General features: G+C 39.6%; 1 long non-coding RNA gene across 2 annotated transcripts; it reads left to right on the top strand.

Annotated features, from left to right (window-relative positions):
• The first annotated feature begins 11,965 nt into the window (after positions 1 to 11,965).
• Positions 11,966 to 19,032, top strand: LOC148012949 (uncharacterized). Of its 2 annotated transcripts, XR_015688867.1 has the most exons (3): positions 12,009 to 12,294; positions 12,578 to 13,786; positions 19,018 to 19,032. It is a non-coding gene; the product is annotated as an uncharacterized LOC148012949 (long non-coding RNA). The 2 variants fall into 2 exon arrangements; XR_015688866.1 differs by lacking the exon at positions 19,018 to 19,032 and having other exon boundaries at positions 11,966 to 12,294; positions 12,578 to 12,840.
• The last annotated feature ends 268 nt before the right edge of the window (positions 19,033 to 19,300 follow it).

Below are 19,300 nucleotides of genomic sequence, written 5' to 3'. Positions count from 1 at the left end.
TCATGAATGGAAAATTGCAACAAGGGAATTATGCATCTTCTAGTAGATAGGGTGATGACAGAAATGAGCATTTGTTTATGGTGCAGCACATGAATAATTCTGTGACAAGTGTAGAAGAAAGCAACGAAGTGTGGTATGTTGACTCAGGTACGTCAAACCACATGACAGGTCATGCAGAATGGATGCAGGATGCAAGGAAAATGGAAAAACCAGGATTTGTGGAGACTGGTGATGATACTACACATCCTATTGTGCAGATTGGAAAAATTCATTTGTCTATGCAGGATGGGAAAAAGAAATACCTGTTGGATGTATTTCATGTCCCGAATATCACCAAGAACCTGGTTTCTATTGGTCAAATGGTTGAGCAGGGCTTGCAGGTCAGATTTAATCCTCATGGATGCTTTGTTGAGGATATGAAAAATAAAGGTCGCTTGATAGCAAAAGGAAAGAAGAAGGGCATAATGTTTACATTGGATGTAGACATGCCTGAATTGAGTGTAGCAATGTTTGCACATGGGACCGGTGTAGTTGCAGATATTTATATCTAGCATAAACACATTGGTCATGTTAATGTACAACAACTTAAATCAATGCAGGCCCAAAATATTGTTGCAGGATTGCCTAAATTCAAGGTTGCAGAAATGCGTAAGGTATGTGAAGCCTGTTAGTTTGGAAAACAGACAAGGAAACCATTTCCTAGACATGTTCAAGAGAGTAAGAAGCCATTGGAATTAATCCACTTTGATGTGTGGACTACTAAAGCTGCATCTCTTGGAGGCTGTCATTATGTTGTCACTTTTATTGATGACTATAGCAAAAAATTTTGGGTGTATTTTATGAAAAAGAAAAGTGAAGTTTTTGGGCATTTCAAAACTCTTAAAGCTATGGTTGAAAAAGAAATAGGCCTGCAAATAAAATGCCTAAGGTCAGATGGAGGGGGAGAGTACCTCTCAAATGAGTTTGCAAGGTTCCTGCAAGAGCATGGCATAAAGCAGCAATATTCATGTAGTCATGCCCCACAGCAAAATGGAATTGCAGAAAGAAAAAATAGGCATATTGGAGAGGTATCTTGTGCCATGCTCAATGAAAAAGACCTGCCTGATTTTTACTGGGTTGAGGCAGTTGCTACAGCAGTCTACCTAATGAACAAGACTCCCACTGCAGCAATACATGGCATGACTCCAGAGGAGAGGTATACTCGTAGGAAACCATATATTTCTCATTTGAAAATTTCCGGTTGCATTGCCTATGTTCATGTGCCAGATGAGTTGAGATCCAAGTTGGATCCAAAAGCTGAGAAGTGCATCTTTATTGGTTACTCTCTGCAGCAGTAGAAAGGGTATAGATGCTATAACCCTTCTACTTGTAAGTTTGCAGTGAGCAGAGATGTTGTTTTTGATGAGATGAGTAGCTGGTATAAACCAGTAAATGTGATTGATAATGTAGATGCAAAAAATGGTAATGCTGCATAGAATTCACAGCAGCAGTCACAAGATATTAGTGGGCCTAGAGTGTACTCTAGCAGTGGTTCACATTCTTCACCATGGACAGGCAGATTGAGATCTTCTCAAAGCAATGTAGATAGTGGTATGCAAGTATCACAAAAAGGAAAAGAGAAGGTAGATCAGCCCATGTTTGATGTGAATGCAGGTCACTCTTATGCGGATGGTGAATCCAGTGGCTCAGAACAGAGCATTGATGATGAGTTGGGTATTCCTTCTGTTGTTACACTTGGAGTAAGGAAGACTAGGGATGTTTTGAGAGCACCTGGGAGTGAACCTACTTTGCGCAGGTCTACGAGAGCTAGGTATCCTGTGGATAGGGTGAAATATGATGGATTTACAGCCATTCACTATACCTATATAGTCAAAGTGATACAGGAACTAGAACCCACTTCTTTTGAGCAAGCCATGGGAAAAGAAAAATGGGAAAAAGCCATGGATGAAGAAATGGATGCTTTGGAAGCAAATGCTACATGGGAATTGGTACCTTTGCCTGAAGATAAGACTGAAATTGGTTGTAAGTGGATTTATAAGGTGAAGCACAATGCAGATGGTTCTGTGAATAGATACAAGGCAAGATTAGTAGTCAAGGGGTATGCACAAACATATGGCATTGATTATGAAAAAACATTCAATACGGTTGCAAGGATGGCAACCGTAAGAGAAATCATCGCTATGGCTACATCAAAGGGATGGTCTTTACATCAGATGGATGTAAAGAATGCTTTCTTGCATGGTGATTTGCAAGAAGAGGTCTATATGGAGCAGCCACCAGGTTATGTGCATGCTGTTCATCCTGAGTTTGTTTGCAGGTTGAAGAAAGCCTTGTATGGCTTGAAGCAAGCACCTAGAGCATGGTCTGCCAAGATAGGACAGTATCTTGTCACTATTGGCTTTCAGATTTCCAAGGCAGATTTCTCACTTTATGTGAGAAAAACAGAGAAAGGTATTATGTTGCTTGTCATTTATGTTGATGATTTAATTATCACAGGTGATAGTGATGAAGATATACTTCATGTGAAAATGCTATTGAAGCAGAAGTTTGAGATGAATGATTTGGGAGAGCTGTGTTATTTCTTGGGCATTGAGGTGATTAGATCACCAAGTGGGATATGGCTCTTGCAGAGGCAGTATGGATTGGACATGCTGTCCAAATATGGGATGACAGGATGTAAGCCTATTTCAGTTCCTTTGGAGCAAAATGTGAAGTTGAGCGCAGATGCAGGTGAGCTTCTCAAAGACCCTACTATGTACAGACGCATAGTAGGAAGTTTGATTTATATGACTATTACCAGGCCAGATTTGAGCTATGCTATTGGATTGGTAAGTCAGTTTATGCAGGCTCCAAGGAAACCGCATTTGGATGTGGCTAGACGTATACTCAGGTATGTGAGGTCCACATTGCAGTATGGACTATTTTATGAGACTGGGGTTCAGATACAGTTGCATGGCCCTACACTGATGTTGATTGGGCTGGTAGTATTTCTGATAGACAATCTACCAGTGGATATGTGTTCTCTTTTGGGAGTGCTGCAGTCACTTGGAGCAGCAAGAAACAGCCTACAGTTGCCTTGTCGAGCACAGAGGCTGAGTACAGGCCTGCAGCAATGGCTGCACGTGAGCCAGCTTGGTTGCATAAGCTACTTTATGATATGCATCAGCCTACAGATGGGCCAGTTGTCATTTATTGTGACAACATGAGTAGTATACACTTGGCAACTAACCCAGTCTATCATGCTAGAACAAAGCACATTGATGTGCATTATCACTATGTGCGGGAGAGGATTTTACTAGGTCTTATTGATCTAGTTTATGTCAGCACAGAGGATCAGGTAGCTGACATATTTACGAAGGTATTGGGTGCAGAGAAGCTGCACAAGTTTAGAGACCTGCTTGGTGTGCAGGAATTGGGATTGAGCTCGAGGGGGAGTGTTGAGATATCGAGCTCCACTCGTGATATGCCAAGGTGTCCGTTGTGCATTTATGTCACCTACTTGGTAGCTGCAGATGCGGTTGGTACACCACCCATGAATAATAGCAAGATGATAGCTACCCTTATCTACTCTAGTTTGTGGCTCAGTTAGTGTGCCACCTTAGTTAGTTGAGTTTGGTTTGAGACCGATATATAGGGTTCTTTTATTTATCTGTACTGGAGTTCTTTTTGGCTTACACAACTAAGAAGAGGAAAACTGTTTTCAGCCTCCACCTTTGTGTGTATTCCCCCATTGTGTAAGTGAGAAAGCTAGAAGTGAGACTCCTTCCTTCTCTCCCATAATCTTGACAAGCCCAAGATGGAGAAGAAGTTGATTAAACATGTCTTCTCTCACCCACTCTTTGACCTTTTCTATGGCTTCGAGTTGGCGCCTCGAATTAGGGTATTCTCCTACTTAGCACTCCCTTTCTTAGCAATCTTTGGAGCGATGTCTCTGGCTCTACGTCTATGATATGTACATATGTTTATGATTTTAAAAAAATATGCAAAATTTTGAAAATCCCTTATGTTGAGCCCACATGATATATACATAAATTTATGATTGGCCTCCCCGGGTTCTCTCACCACTAATGCATATTCACCTTTAAGTGGGGGGTTATTGGGGGTCAAAGGCTACATGTGCCTAGTTGCTTATATTTACTTTGTATACAATTTTCGCAGACTTATACATTACCAGTGGTGGCCACCCATAATGGTCACTTTATTCTTTATTCTTCAATGACAATAGAATAAGAGAACATTTTGATTATTAAACTTCCTAGATACCATATTGCTCTCTCTCTTTCTTGAACCTCCATAGTCCTTGCATCCTCTTGCTTTTGCTTTTCATCTCACCCTTGCTCCACCTTTCAATAGCATGCAAGTCCATTGATCCTACTAGTCTCATTGATGAGGTATGACCTACATGTCGTATGAAGAGATCATGTACCCGTCCTACTAATTTGGCTAATGGGGTATGAGTATATGCTATGGGAATATTAGAGATGAGATGTTGTATCACATGTTGAAAGCCATATGAACATCTAGATGTTGAATCATATACAAGCTACTATGAAAAATCAAAAGTAAAGTTTGCATATTGAAACAACAATAAAAGAAAAATACGTTTGTATGTAAAAAGTAAAGGTATACTCTTCACTTACCCAAGGTTGCGTATATAGAAAGTTGTTGAAGCTTTTTAAATGAGGCATCGACTAATATGCTAAATAGAGAATTGCATATTTGCTTTTTTGCTCATGCCCCCATGTACACCTCTCCCCAAGAAGTTTGGCAGGACTTGCGTGATGATACACCCTCTAAATAAGGGCCTTATATGTAGTAATAGCTCTACTATGCATGTAGGCATGTAGGCAATGCAGGAACCCCCTCTTTGGTTTGTCTCTAGATATTTGGCTATACTCCACCACCATTTGGTGTGTTAAGATGGAGACCTATTAGGTAAATGTGCTACTCATAAATACCTTATCCTCATATGAGGAGCTCATAATTCAAATATGTCGTGTAATGAACCAGAATTCCCTTATGACTCGTTTTCGCGCTCGTACATGCCTTGGTGGCAGTAGAAACTTGTAAGCAAGTCCACACCCAGCTCTTCACTCTAGGAGAGAATAAAGAAGTCCACACCCATTTAATACTTTACAATTGGCACAGGAGGGAGCCTGGCGCTCTTTTACAAGAGTTTTTAGAGTTTTTGAGGTGCCTTTCATTTAAAATTACGCATTTGGACCCAGCTTAGCTTTAGAGGCCGCCTACGTGTCTTTGCTCTTTTTCCATCCTCTTCCCGCTTTTTCATTCATTCTTTCGCCTTCTGGCTTGGGGTTAACATTTGTGTAGGCATCTGACCTTTTGACATGGACCACTATGCTAATATGGAATACAATCTGAACTTCTACACTTGGCTCATGCGAAAGTGAAGCACTATGAGCATGTGCAACACCCTTAACCCTTCAAATCCTAGGAAGGATCCTTCTCATCTCCCAAGGGGGGAGCCCTGGGGGTCCACTAGGGTTTACCATATGGTACCACGTGAGTGTAAGGGAGGGGGGTTATTTAAGGGAAGGAAGGTACATTTTATAAGGTAAGGTCCCATAAATAGGGGGTAGATAAGGGGCATTTTCATATATTTCTTACACGCAGGTGACTCTTCTTATTACTAATAGTGAATCCCCCGTGGGGGAGAGGGGATAAAGTATGGAACATAAAAATAGACGAGCAAAAAAGAATGGATTAAAAAAAACTTGGGATTAAGGAAAAGTGTCATAAAATTGGTTGGAATTCATGGACTGCTTGAAGGAAAATTCTCTTTCTGTACTTGAGCATTTCAATTTTCCATAAGGGCACAACCATTTTCTACACGTCTTTTTGTAACAGACACCTACAATAGCAGGACAGGAAAAAACTAGCAAATTTCCATTCTCAAAGGAAGAGCAAGAAAAGTATAACCTCTCAATGGAGATGAGGGCCTACAACCAATTCAAGTTCACGTGCATCTTGAATTTGGAGGATATGGTCATGGAGGAGCAAGCCATACGGTGAATTGTGAACCAATGCAAGTTTTAGAAGTATGTGGAAAAGGTTGGCTAGGCCGTCAACTACAAAAAGTGTGCGGAGTTCCTCCAAACCTTCAATAGGAACTGTAGCACTGTAACGATGCGCCAATGAAAAGACGCCCACTAGGTGGAAGTTGACCCCAAAGTTGGTGGATAGGACGTTGGGCCTATCCAACAAGGTGGAAAGATGACCAAAAAGAGATGTATATAGCATGCTTGGAATGGTCCACACTACGATGGCATCAGCTTGGCAGATATCCTTGATCCAGAGGTCTAGTTGCAAGCCAAAATGATGCACGCCCTGTTTTCTAGCCAAAGATACGATGCATTGATGAGAAGGATCAATGTGCTGATGTTAGAAAGCATTGCGGCTAAGTTTCTGAATGAAGTGTACATATATTTACGATTTTAAAAAAATGTGCAAAATTTTGAAAATCCCTTATGTTGAGCCCACATGATATATACATAAATTTATGATTGGCCTCCCCGAGTTCTCTCACCACTAATGCATATTCACCTTTAAGTGGGGGGTTATTGGGGGTCAAAGGCTACATGTGCCTAGTTGCTTATATTTACTTTGTATACAATTTTCGCAGACTTATACATTACCATGATGAGGTATGACCTACATGTCCTATGAAGAGATCATGTACCCGTCCTACTAATTTGGCTAATGGGGTATGAGTATATGCTATGGGAATATTAGAGATGGGATGTTGTATCACATGTTGAAAGCCATATGAACATCTAGATGTTGAATCATATACAAGCTACTATGAAAAATCAAAAGTAAAGTTTGCATATTGAAACAACAATAAAAGAAAAATACGTTTGTATGTAAAAAGTAAAGGTATACTCTTCACTTACCCAAGGGTAGTCATTGGTATGCTTGGGGTGAGCGATAAGCTCTCCGATGACAAGATCGAATTGAATCTTTGAGGGCTCTCTCTCTCTCTCTCTCTCTCTCTCTTTGTGCAATGGTTACAAATGCGCTCTCCCTTGACCTCTTGGCTCTTAAACCTCCTCTCGGGTAAGGCTTTGATGCTCCCCATCACTCATTTGCCGATATTAAGCATCCCAAGCAAGCTTTTTGCCATTTTTTGCGTGATTTATGCCCTATTTTGCCCTGTTTTGCAACAGTAAACCCTACCCTTTCCCGATTCAATTTCCTAATCCTATCCTACACAAAATCCAACAAGAATCGAAAGCAACAAAATGAAATGATTTCTCCATGTCTTTCAATCATCAAACTAACTAACTAACCCAAAATACTTACTTGTTTTGAAGATCAAAACAGCCAAACTTCCTACCTATCTCAAGCTCCGTTTTGGGGATGGATCCCTTACTTCGATGCTCGATATGAGTTGCGCAAGCGCTCAAGCTTGAATCCATTGGTCCTACCAATGGAACCAAAATGTGGAAGCTTTCGATCGACCGCCAAGATCCACGGACCGCTTATTGTTTCAAGCATTCCAAGCAAGCTCTAATGGCTACCTCTCACATAGGCGACGCATTGTCAATCCTACGAGTGTAGTGAGCTTAACTTGATGCCAATATGAGTTGCCTTCTCTCTCACACACACCGGTAGCTCCACGATCCTAGATGCTAGCTCAAGCATCCTCAAGCCTCCTCCATCTCCAAGCTCCATCCACCATAGCCGCATGCAAGAGAAGAGAAGAGAAGAGAAGAGAAGAGAAGAGAAGAGAAGAAGAGAAGAGGAGATGGTGAAGAGCTTCACCCTCTTGATCCCTCACTCCCTCACACTCTCACACTCCCTCTCTCAAGAGCACACATAAGTAAGGAGAAGAGAAGAATAGAAGAGCTCTTGTTAGCCACACACCAAAGAATGAGCTTCCAATCACTTTTTGAACTTTATATATACAAACCCTAAAAACCCCATGGGCGCCCATCCCTTTTTACATGACCGGCCATTGTGGCAAGGTCCTTTGTCTATTTCCCCCTTCTAGCCTTGTGCCTCTAACCTACACCCATTTAATACTTTATAATTGGCACACGAGGGAGCCTGGCGCTCTTTTACAAGAGTTTTTAAAGTTTTTGAGGTGCCTTTCATTTAAAATTACGCTTTTGGCCCTAGCTTAGCTTTAAAGGCTACCTATGTGTCTTTGCTCCTTTTCCATCTTCTTCCCGCTCTTTCATTCATTCTTCTGCCTTTTGGCTTGGGGTTAACACTCGTGTAGGCATCTGACCTTTTGACATGGACCACTATGCTAATATGGAATACAATCCAAACTTCTACGCTTGGCTCATGCAAAAGTGAAGCACTGTGAGCATGTGCAACACCCTTAACCCTTCAAATCCTAGGAAGGATCCTTCTCAACTCCCAAGGGGGGAACCCGGGGGGTCCACTAGGGTTTACCGTATGGTACCATGTGAGTGTAAGGGAGGAGGGTTATTTAAGGGAAGGAAGGTACATTTTATAAGGTAAGGTCCCATAAATAGGGGGTAGATAAGGGGTATTTTCATATATTTCTTGTACGCAAGTGACATCTTCTTATTACTACTAGTGAATCCCCCGTGGGGGGAAGGGGGTAAAGTATGGAACATAAAAACAGACTAGCAGAAAAGAATGGATTAAAAAAAACTTGGGATTAAGGAAAAGTATCATAAAATTCGTTGGAATGCATGGACTGCTTGAAGGAAAATTCTCTTTCTGTACTTAAGCATTTCAATTTTCCATAAGGACGCAACCACTTTCTACATGTCTTTCCGTAAGAAATTGTTTAAAAGAATACTAATGGTGAGATGTGGCTTCGTGATAGACACCTACAATGGGAGGACAGGAAAAAACTAGCAAATTTCCATTCTCAAAGGAAGAGCAAGAAAAGTATAACCTCTCAGTGGAGATGAGGGCCTACAACCAATTCAAGTTCACGCACATCTTGAATTTGGAGGAGTGGTCATGGAGGAGCAAGTCATACGGTGAATTGTGAACCAATGCAAGTTTCAGAAATATGTGGAAAAGGTTGGCTAGGCCATCAAATACAAAAAGTGTGCAGAGTTCCTCCAAACCTTCAATAGGAACTGTAACACTGTAACGATGTGCCAAGGAGAAGATGCCCACTAGGTGGAAGTTGACCCCAGAGTTGGTGGAGAGGACGTTGGGCCTAGCCAACAAGGTGGAAAGATGACCAAAAAGGGATGTATATAGCATGCTTAGAACGATCCACACTACGATGGCATCAACTTGGTAGATATCCTTGATCTAGAGGTCTAGTTGCAAGCCAAAATGATGCATGACCCTGTTTTCTAGCCAAAGATACGATGCATTGATGAGAAGGATCAATGTGCTGATGTTAGAAAGCATTGCGACTGAGTTTCTAAATGAAGTGAACCTGAACAGCTTCATGTGGAAGACCATTGATACTTTGGCAAAGGCACTGGCCCACAGGAGGAACACCTGCTGCAGGTGGAGAGTCCCAAGACTTTAGGGCAAGAAAGACGTCATCCTCCAAGGCCTTGACCATGGGATTTGGTGGGGTCTTGATGGCCATCATTAGGGAGGCATTGGGGGAAGCCCAAGATGGAGAAGAAGTTGATTAAACATGTCTTCTCTCACCCACTCTTTGACCTTTTCTATGGCTTTGAGTTGGCGCCTCGGATTAGGGTATTCCCATACCTTAGCACTCCCTTTCTTAGCAATATTTGGAGCAATGTCTCTGCCTCTACGTCTGTGATATATACATATATTTATGATTTTAAAAAAATCTGTAAAATTTTAAAAATCCCTTATGTTGAGCCCACGTGATATATACATAAATTTATGATTGACCTCCCTGGGTTCTCTCAATGCATATTCACCTTTAAGTGGGAGGTTATTGGGGGTCAAAGGCTACATGTGGTTAGTTGCTTATATTTACTTTGCGTATAGTTTTCGCATACTTATACATTACAAGTGGTGGCCACCCATAATCGTCACTTTATTCTTTATTCTTCAATGACAATAGAACAAGAGAACATTTTGATTATTAAAGTTCCTAGATACCATATTGCTCTCTCTCTCTCTTGCTTGAACCTCCATAGCCCTTGCATCCTCTTGCTTTTGCTTTTCATCTCACCCTTGCTCCACCTTTCAATAGCATGCAGGTCCATTGATCCTACTAGTCTCATTGATGAGGTATGACCTACATGTCCTATGAAGAGATCATGTACCCATCCTACTCATTTGGCTAATGGGGTATGAGTGTATGCTATGGGAATATATTAGAGATGGGATGTTGTATCACACCTAGTGAGAATGATAAAGGGTTTTATGGTTTTGTTGCATTCATTCAAGGTCAAGAGAATCTTGCTTCAATAGCATTAATTGAAGCTCGCCTAGACCTTACTCCATCAATTTTTGAACACATTACCTATAGCCAATAACTCATACCACTCCAAGACAATGATGTAGCTCTCATATCAAATCACATGTTGAAAGCCATAAGAAAATCTAGATGTTGAATCATATACAAGCTACTAAGAAAAATCAAAAGTAAAGTTTGCATATTGAAACAACAATAAAAGAAAAATATGTTTGTATGTAAAAAGTAAAGGTATACTCTTCACTTACCCATTGTGAAAGTTGATTGCTTGAATGATCTCAATGCCTTTGAAGTTTGAATATTTGCCCTCTATCAAGAGCTATGAGTGTGTCCAAACATGAGATAGGAAAGGATGAGATAGAGTAAAATTCAATCAATAAATGACAAGAGAGCTTTATATTTAGCTCAATATGTGTATATGAGAGAGAGAGAGAGAGAGAGAGAGAGAGAGAGAGATGTAACTTTGTGTGTGTGTGTGTGTGTGTGTGTGTGTGTGTGTGCATGCAAATGAGTGTTTGAGAGAACGAAAGTAACAAATGTAAGAAAAGAGAATGTAATAGAGTATAGGAAATTTTAACCAAGTTAAGAATAGAGAATATAGGAAATAAAAAACTTTGATTTTGAAGATGATTACAATAGATAGCTAATGCTTCCTCGTTATATAAGAGCTTTGACAGCACACAAAAAATAAAAGAGAGTAAAGGTTGCGTCTATAGAAAGTTGTTGAAGCTTTTTAAATGAGGCATCGACTAATATGCTAAATAGAGAATTGCATATTTGCTTTTTCGCTCATGCCCCCATGTACACCTCTCCCCAAGAAGTTTGGCAGGACTTGCGTGATGATACGCCCTCTAAATAAGGGCCTTGTATGTAGTAATAGCTCTACTATGCATGTAGGCATGTGGGCAATGCAGCAACCCCCTCTTTGGTTTGTCTCTAGATATTTGGCTATACTCCACCACCATTTGGCGTGTTAAGATGGAGACCTATTAGGTAAATGTGCTACTCAAAAATACCTTATCCTCATATGAGGAGCTCATAATTCAAATATGTCGTGTAATGAACCGGAATTCCCTTATGACTCGTTTTCGCACTCGTACATGCCTTGGTGGCAGTAGAAACTCGTCTTCACTCTAGGAGAGAATAAAGAAGGTGGTGCCGTTGTCGTGTGGAAGTCTACATAGTCTTGCTCACACAGTGCTAGGTATGAATTGTGCCAAAGTCTTCTGATCACACTTCCGCTCTTTTTGACCTTTGATCAAACATCCCTATAATCTGGTCCTTTGATCATGTAAGATGTTGTGTAACTTTGTTACTTGAGAACTGTGATTTAGAATGTTGGGTGAATCAATTGGCAAATGCAATGACACTACACGTGTAGAATGAAGCTAACATTTTGGTATGAATCAACCGACACAAGTGTTTTTGTTGGGGGTTTGTTAGGGAGGGTGTGTGTGTGTGTGTGATGTGATCAAAAGGAAGACGGCTCTCATATCGGATGATTAGAAGGATATTATTCCCAGCTTTTGGAAGTAAAGTTAGGGAATCAAAAGTACGCGTGGTTGGCAGTGTGTGATAGTGTGGGAATAACCATGTAACATGCGAGCCCTCGACGTGTATGTATATATAGACCCATGAGTCGCAGCAAACTGCAAGCACAGGTCTGTAATACAATACCCACCCACCCACACACACACACACAGACACAGACACAGAGAGAGAGAGAGAGAGAGAGTATGTCTTTCCAGGATCAGCACCATCACTGTTACGAGCATGAAGGATCGCGCCACCACCATCATGCCGTGCCTCCCCCTTACAATCGCGAGGGGTATGTCCAGGAGTATCAGTCCTACTCAGTGAGTGGTGCCCCAGAATACCCCCCAAACCACCACCACCAGCAGCCGGCCTGCGCCCCACCTCCTGTGGTAGGCGTTGCCTTCCCCTCTCCTCTCCTGCAGTGTATGCGCCAGTACTTGGTGGTGTACATATGGTTAATGCGCTTTGATCTTGTTCTAGGCCCTTTCTAATATTTTCATTGAAATTTGCTTAGCACTTTCCCACAGTTGCTCTCAGCAAGTTGCACATGTCACCATGATCTTTCAACTTCTAACGTCCAAGGCATTCGAGTCTAGTAGTTTAGTAGTAGGTTTATGAAGCAGATACTCACTAAATCATGTTTGCAATTCACTAATGTCTCTCTTTGCTCAGGTTTATGAAGCAGATACTCGTACTACAGAGTATGTTCAAGGGCCGACCTATCCCCATGTATCTTCATGGTAGAGATAGAACCTGCATATACTAATGGGATGGTGATCATGTAGAAGGCCTTCAACTATCCAAATTAAATAAAGGCGCTCATATGAAGCCATAGAGGCTAGACCTAGAGTCATTGACTCAAGAAGCTACAGCATTATATTCATGTAACTTGACTAAGTTTATGGTTTTCTTAGAGATTTTATCTCATTATTACATATTTGAAGTCTTGAATGTATATGTTGAGATCATGTATGCGGTTCCGCTTTCTTTTTCACTTTTGTGATACGCAAGCAACGACGTGTGAATCTATTTGAAGTCTGTTAACAACCGTTGACAAATGTAAAGAGACATTGTTTGGATGTTTAAGGTACACATGTTTTTCATCCATATAAGTCTTGTTATATTAGCTTGTGCTTACTACTGTACATGTTGTCAAACTATAATCATTGATACCTTGTAGTGCATGTTAGTCTATTAAGGATGTGAACATGGCATTAAAAACGTAGTGGAAGATAGAACACCAACCCCCCCACCCCCACAACTTATATGCATGTGTGCACATGCACGTACACACACATGTAGGCAAACATAAATAGAGTATATAAATAAAAGTCTAGATCAAAATCTTGATATTATGTTGCTTATAGTTTCTATGCATACAAATAGGTGTGAAATGTAGTAGATGCAAAATAGCATCTTTGGAGCATATCTTTTTGCGTTACAATCTTACATATATTCTTCAATCTTGAATATAGGTAAAAGATAGATATTTTGGATGAGGCATAATGTAACTATTCATAGAAAATTGAGAAAACATAGAAAAATACTCAGCATCTTTCTATTGTTTTTCAACCATTCCCATATTAAACGCGAAAACTACATGTGCTTGAGCAGGAGCTCTCCCTCTTGGTTTACATCATATCGAGTGGCAAAACAACTTGATTGCAAAATGAAACACAATATTTTGATAACAGCATCCTACAATAAGCCTAATAACAATATTTTGGTTTACATGTAAAACGGCTTGGTGTCCTTTCATATATTGAGCATCTTTGTTTTATAACATGCAGGCTACATATGGTTAGCTTGGGATGTAGTTGTGCAAAACCATGCTATGCTCCTGATACATATTGTTGGCATGGAGAGCTCTAGTAAACAAGGGTATGATGAAGTTATGATCTAGGTCATGTACTATTGATGGTCTTACTTTTTATTTTTACTATATAGTAGTTTATGACAAAAGCTATTGACACTCATGTTTGTTGTTGGTAAAGAGATTGCCACTTTCCATGGATGGACACTAATATCTTAGTGGCACAAGTCTATTTCCCAACACTTAAATGATGATGATGATATTCTTTACTTCAATTTTGGATTATGCGCTAATGGGCTATGTCTACGTCTTGAGCTATGTATGTTTTGTACCATGGCCAAGTCCAAGTGCTTGTAGGATTAGTGGAAGGACAACCTTTTGAGATGCACAAGTGGAAGGAGACATAAACCATGGGAACATGCTTTTATCATCTTCAAATAAAGCCAGCCTTCACAAACACATGAAGGAGGATTACATAAGGATAAATGTGAAAATATGAAAGACCCTTATAAGGCTACTGATAAAAACTAATTAACATGTTTTTCATGTGATGAATACACTTGGCTTTGGTATGATTCTTAGAAGCCATATTTGGTAGTTCTGATCATCAATCTAGGTTGGATTGAATTAACAGGTATGTGGGGAGCCGATGAGGGTATCGCAATTCTGTATGAGCTAGATAATCAACATGAAGGACATGTAGAATAGCCCATGAGCTCCCTAAGCATGCTAACATAGCTTCTAGGGTTGGGAAGGGATGAGAAATGGTATTGAGTAGTAATTAGCAACACTATTAAAGAGTAGTGGTGTGAAGAGTGGAGAGACGACTATGAGCAAGGGGTTAATACTATTGTGTTGGAGCAAGGCTTTTGTTTCTTCCTCTTTCCCTACAATACCTAAATGGAGAATGAGCGTCTGATATTCGTGTTCTCTTTTCCATTGGGAGTAAACAAGATGAGCTATTGGGTTGCCTTCTTTCTTTTCAATTTTGTCTAAACATGATAAGCTTTGTTTAATGATTTTGATGAAGAGTTCATGAGGGTAGAAAGAGAGGTGAAGAAACCTCAAGTCATAGAATGTAAGATGTTGCAAGACCAATTGAAGGAGGACTTTCATAGCCATAATGTGTTGAAGATGAAGTTTGCAACCTTCTCAAATATTACAGGCATACTAGCTTGATGTTCTCTAGAATTTGAAGAAGTTATAGAAGCTTGAACTATGGTTTTATGAATGTTTTGTACCATGGCCAAGTCCAAGTGCTTGTAGGATTAGTGGAAGGACAACCTTTTGAGATGCACAAGTGGAAGGAGACATAAACCATGGGAACATGCTTTTATCATCTTCAAATAAAGCCAGCCTTCACAAACACATGAAGGAGGATTACATAAAGATAAATGTGAAAATATGAAAGACCCTTATAAGGCTACTGATAAAAACTAATTAACATGTTTTTCATGTGATGAATACACTTGGCTTTGGTATGATTCTTATAAGCCATATTTGGTAGTTCTGATCATCAATCTAGGTTGGATTGAATTAACAAGTATGTGGGGAGCCGATGAGGGTATCACAATTCCGTATGAGCTAGATAATCAACATGAAGGACATGTAGAATAGCCCATGAGCTCCCTAAGCATGCTAACATAGCTTCTAGGGTTGGGAAGGGATGAGAAATGGTATTGAGTAGTAATTAGCAGCAGTATTAAAAAGTAGTGGTGTGAAGAGTGGAGAGAGGACTATGAGCAAGTGGTTAATACTATTGTGTTGGAGCAAGGCTTTTGTTTCTTCCTCTTTCCCTACAATACCTAAATGGAGAATGAGCGTTTGCTATTCATTTTTTCTTTTCCATTGGGAGTAAACAAGATGAGCTATTGGGTTGCCTTCTTTCTTTTCAATTTTGTCGAAACATGATAAGCTTTGTTTAATGATTTTGATGAAGAGTTCATGAGGGTAGAAAGAGAGGTGAAGAAACCTCAAGTCATAGAATGTAAGATGTTGCAAGACCAATTGAAGGAGGACTTTCATAGCCATAATGTGTTGAAGATGAAGTTTGCAACCTTCTCAAATATTATAGGCATACTAGCTTGATGTTCTCTAGACTTTGAAGAAGTTATAGAAGCTTGAACTATGGTTTTATGAATTTCTTTTCCTCCACTTTGTACACTCTATTATAGGTAGCCATAGAGATATTGTGCCAGTTTTTTAACGCAAAAAGAAGATGGATAAGTGGCTAATCCTTCCTTAGATTAGGAAACTCTAAAAGATGGTTGTTTTGACCAAATTGTATGTTGAAATGATGCTAGTTTTGCCTCTTGCCATTTCTACTGCAGGGGTATATTTTTGTAAATAGGACCTGATTTTGTCACATATTGAAGATTTTGGAAAAAAAATTCATTTGAGCAATGTGCTAAAATAATGGAGGTTACTTGAAAGTTAACGAAAGAATACGAAAAATACGTAGTTATTATAAATAAACGGTTCTTTTTTAAAGGAAGCTTTCAATTAAATCAGTGGTCTGTGTTATGAATTGGTTAGGAATTTTACACTATCCTAATGGAAAGTTAGAATGATCTCGAAAGATGTTGGTGGAACTTTAACTGTTGAGTTAAGAAATAACTGTTAAAGAAGACACAAAGTATAATAAAAATTTCTTCGAAAAGGACGATGGAAGACCCAAAAACTCAATAATGAATAGATATGAAGTGATTGAGAGAGGTATAAGAAATAGCAACAATGAACATAGAAGAAATTTAGTAGTGGTACCCAAGGAAGGGTGGCCATACATCCAACTTGAAGCACCCAAACATGAAAATCTAACGCTAGGTCATCAAACATCCCCAAGACTTTGGTGGGCTAGCAACTAGACATGCCTTTAACATCTTTGACACATGAGAAATGAATAATCACCTCTCACATAGTCTCTCACACACGAACGTAAGCATTTGTTTGTAGTGAATAGCATGGCCTTCCTTCAATCCCATGAAGGATGGGCTTTGCACACTCCACAATCCAAGTGAGTGCTCTTTCGACTCTCAATCCTCTATGACTTCCACATGCAAAAGAGAAGGATGGGTATAGGAAGAGAGATTGCTAGGAGAGAAGATGAGTAGAGTTTCACCCTCTTGATCCTTCACCCTCACTCTCTCACTCTCACTCTCACTCACTCTCTCACAATGAAAGTAAGAAGGCAAGTGCACAAATTTTTCATATACATGAATAGCTTGTTCTATTCATTCTCATCCTTTTTATACATGATTTCTAGTGTTAGGGTTTTCCCATCACTCTTGGGCATCCATCCCACTTTAGGGCCTCAAGACTAGTTATCCTTTATTGCATGCTTTTCCTATGGTTAGAATGAACTACAACCTTTGTGGTTTTTCCATGGGAGCCTATGCTATCATTACAATGCACATGAGATAATGCCTGAGCTTGCGGATTTACATGCTTAATCAATATAAGTGTTGCAACCATTTCGCTATTCAAATGTGCATGTTATATTGTGGTTAATAATCCAAAGAATATTTTCAAAAATTTTAGCTATTCAAATGTGCATGTGCTTTATCACATTATATTGTGGTTAGTAATTCGAAGACTATTTTCAGAAATTTTGGCTCCTTCTCATGTTTTCTCATTCTTGCTTACACTTTGCATGCCATGTACTTCCCATGGTTAATAGTATCTCCCTTCTAGAGGGCTAGTGCCATGGCAGTCTTTGTTGTAGGTGGTAGGCTTCAACTTGCACTAAAGATATGGATGTTGGGGACAATTGTGTGTCACCTTGGAGGAATTCTTCAAAGTGTTGATGGCATAGAAGCTTCTAGTTATAAGTTGTTGTTGGAGTGGTGGTAGGTGTCCTAGCTATTGAAGTTGGTGGGATTCTCTTGGTGGGTTTGATAGTGATTATTCTCCTAGTAAGCTTGCTTGGCAAGTCACAGATTAGAAGTAGTGGAATGGAAAACCTTGAAGAACAGCTAATTGCATGTTGATCCTTGGAATCTTTAGTACTTGCAATTAAAAAACCTTTTGTGTTGTCCCTAGGGGATAGCACTAGTATTGTTTTTGTGCACAAGACATATTGTGTTAGTTTGGGAGATGGGTCGACAAGCAAGCCTGAAGTGTTGTCCCATACTTGAGGGCCCCAACCATGTATAGGTTATGGTGCATATATTACATGCATGCACTTGAATAATAAGGTATTTCTTAGTTAGAAGATAGTTGTTATGGTTCCTCATAGTTGTATTGTTGACAAATAGATGGAGAAAGAATTATGGCTAGCTAGAATTACACTTAAAGGAGATTCTTAAGATGCCATTATTAGTTGGATAATATGTGTCATATCTAGATGGCTTGAGAATAAGGCTCTTTAGTAGTTAAACTTTTTCCATTGAGGTTGAAGAGAATTCTCTTCTTCTAGTGCTTTTCCACCTTGCTTTGTTAGGGCATTGATGTGATATAAGGAAGGAAATGTGCAATTTTGTTGAAGGAGAGAGACAAATATTTCAACCAACAGAGAGGAGTTCCATACTCTATTCTCTCCTTTAACATGGTATCAGAGCCATGAATGGGCTCTGTGGTGGATAACATTTGTGAAGCAGACTTGGAACTTGAAGATTCAGGGTTCTTCACAAGAGGGGATGACTATCATTGCTCCTGTTGAAGGCATGCATTGCATCTTTTGGTTTTCCATTGCTCAAGAGGCTGTTTGTGACTTGTTTGGAGAATTGTGGAGGCTTTAGTGAGAACTTAAGAGCAAGCATTGGTAATCATTTCATTGTGGAGCTGCTGCTGTTATCATCATACTAGTCTGTGTGCTTGCACCTGATGCTGAGGGAGTCTCCTTGGCTGCCAACAAACTCAACAAATACTTACTAGGCTATATATTGCTTGGAAATTCTTCTTGGAAGGACCTTTGATGTCTTGATATGCTATTTCTTGGTCGGGAGATGATATGTGAGCTTGAACAATTGGTTACATGTCTAGAATTGAATATTGTCTATTGTATATAGATAATATACAACATGTATGTATCTTTGACATGATCTTGGAGCTCTCTAACATACCTAGAAGCATCATTAGAGCATAGATATATTCAAAGAGGACATATGGATTTGATTTTATGCCTTTAAGCTAGAATTTTTTGCTAAAATAATCAAATCTTAAAATTTTTCACATGCTGAAAATTTTCATTTACTGTGGACAGAAAACATTGTCTTTTACTAAAGCAATACATGACATTAGAAGGATTCTGACATTTGTATAACCTGGCATATGTCTTCTGAATGTCTGGTGGATTACGAAGAGTATTTGAGGCTACTGAATGCTAAAGGTTGAAGTTGGAAACAAATGCATTGGCATCTACTTGGCTGGTTACACACAGTAAATGCATTATATGATATTGCTTCTTGAAGACAGAGTTTATGGATGCCAACATGGTCATGTATCAATCCTTAGACACAATAGCAAATGTATGAAGTGATTTGAGGACATTCTTAAGCTAAAGTACACCTTGGTTGTTAGTGTCTTGGCTGTCTGCAACCAATGAGAAGATTTATAATACTTATACTTTATATATATGCACCAGT

This window comes from Lygodium microphyllum, chromosome 26 (genome assembly GCF_053477565.2).
Source record: "Lygodium microphyllum isolate KBCC chromosome 26, Lygodium_microphyllum_v1.1.10, whole genome shotgun sequence".
NCBI classification, from domain to species: domain Eukaryota; kingdom Viridiplantae; phylum Streptophyta; class Polypodiopsida; order Schizaeales; family Lygodiaceae; genus Lygodium; species Lygodium microphyllum.
This window is presented reverse-complemented; position numbering and strand designations above follow the sequence as displayed.